This window comes from Crocodylus porosus, unplaced genomic scaffold, assembly GCF_001723895.1.
Source record: "Crocodylus porosus isolate Cpor-Errol unplaced genomic scaffold, CroPor_comp1, whole genome shotgun sequence".
Lineage (NCBI taxonomy): Eukaryota > Metazoa > Chordata > Crocodylia > Crocodylidae > Crocodylus > Crocodylus porosus.
The window spans coordinates 4,920,259-4,922,176 of record NW_017728886.1 but is presented as its reverse complement, the minus strand read 5'-3'; the positions used below and the strand labels follow the sequence as shown (position 1 = coordinate 4,922,176).

Sequence of the window (1,918 nt, the reverse complement as noted above, 5' to 3'; positions counted from 1 at the left end):
GGACATGGAGTTGGCTGCCCCATGTCAAGGCTAACATTTAAAAAGACATCATTGCTAATCAGCTAATTCAAGTTAAATCAGGAATGTGCATTCATTCAACTGAAACATAAGGGTTTTTTTTTTTCTTTTTCTTTTCTCTATCCTATCACTATGGCCCTAATATACAGTAAAATCCTTCTGGACAGTTGGTGGAAGATTAAAAAAAAAAAAATCATACTGTATGACATACTGCCAGTACAAAGGGTTTGATTTAAATCTACAGTCCCACAAAGTCCATCCTTTCAAAAAACATTTAAGTCCTTTATTAAGGGATGCATGTAGTTTGTTATCTTTTAAGGAAGGGGGTAGAAATCATGAGATACATTTCACGCAGGTTAAAAAATGAAGGTGAGGAAACATCTCGGTGTAGTTGGACAGCTGGGCAGCAGGTTGTCCAACCTCTCAGCTTTTAGTTTGCTCCCAAAAGGGGAACGGGCAGGATTTAAGAAGGAAAGATGGAAGCTTCTTGATGTATCAGTAAATATTGAGTTATCCAGACAGCAGTGAGGAAGGCAGCAAGTACATAAGGTCATTGTCCTTATTCCTGGAGGTCCATGTGCTCTCATTTCTTCTCATTTGATGACTGGACGGTGCAAGGAGGGCAAGATGAGTGGATAATGGTACCTGTCATACGCTGGCATTTGCAGAGCCCCATGTTCCTGGCATCTGATGGCGATATGTCTTCATTTGAAAATCCTGAGGTCTCCTTAGCCTCTTTCCCACCCTGGGGTTTAGAGTTTCTGGGGCGTCTGTGTAGATAACTGTAGATAGGACAGTAGCAAAGCTGACTTGCCATCTGCCCTATGGTCTCACTTGCCTGGTGTCTCTCCTTAGCTTCTTTATGGCCTTCCTCTTTAGGCTGTCTCAGACAGTGCTGCCTTAAGCCAAAAAGCTGCTGGAAGTCCTGGCATATGCCCTCTTTCATTGGTTTGTTTTGTTCAACTTGTGCAACTAGGGCTTTAGCAGGCACTACGTCTTCTTGCAGAGGTGAGTTGGAATAGCGGGGTAAAATCCTGAAGGCTCTGTGCAGGGAGTAAAACATGGACTGCTGATCATGGTCCTCATCATCTAAAGCATCCACTTGACTCTTCGGCACACTCTCCCGAATGTCGTAACTCAGCTGATAATTGGTAGCCGGACCCGTCTTGGGACATTTGCGACGGTCTGCAGCATAGATGCTGCCATAGACGGGCATGCCGCCGGGGCCAGTGACATTAGCCGCTTCCAGGCCTTTATCTCCTAGAACCACGTCGAACTCCACTGTCTCCCCATCGCCAAGGCTGCGATGGTACTTTCGGGGATTATTCTTCTTGATGGATGTCTGGTGTACAAACAAGTCATTCTTATCATCATTCCTTGTGATGAAGCCATAGCCCATCCTGACATTAAACCATTTAACTGTTCCCATCACCTTCCTTTCAAGCACCATCTTCTCTTCCATAGGATGCATTGACCTTGGCTGGTATTTATTCTCAATGGCGGTAACCTGCTGTTTTGGCTGTAGCATAGGCTTGTGGTTCAAGACCATGACTTCGCTATAGAGGTGCTGCTTCAAGTCAGCAGCAGCACTCGATACCCCTTTGTCCCAGAGAGAAAGGAATGGAGGAGCAAAGAGAGACCTGCTACTTCTAGGATGTTTGTTGGCAGCTCAGTTCTATTGCTAGGAACAGAGCCCAACCACCAGCAAGGGTCATAATAGTGACCAAAGCTCTAGATGACATCCTTGACCAATCAAAATGCAGTTAAGTCATATGCCAGAGCCATATACTGGTTGGCTCACCTGCCCGTGATGTCACAAAAGTAAAACTCCGTTGAATTTCTACAGAATTCTACTGATGAAAGGAGATGAGGACTATACACACACACACACACACACACA

At 45.0% G+C, this 1,918-nt stretch overlaps 1 pseudogene; it reads right to left on the bottom strand.

The window, feature by feature from the left end:
• Positions 1-307: 307 nt before the first annotated feature.
• Positions 308-1,918, bottom strand: part of LOC109316364 — a 2,962-nt pseudogene continuing 1,351 nt past the window's right edge.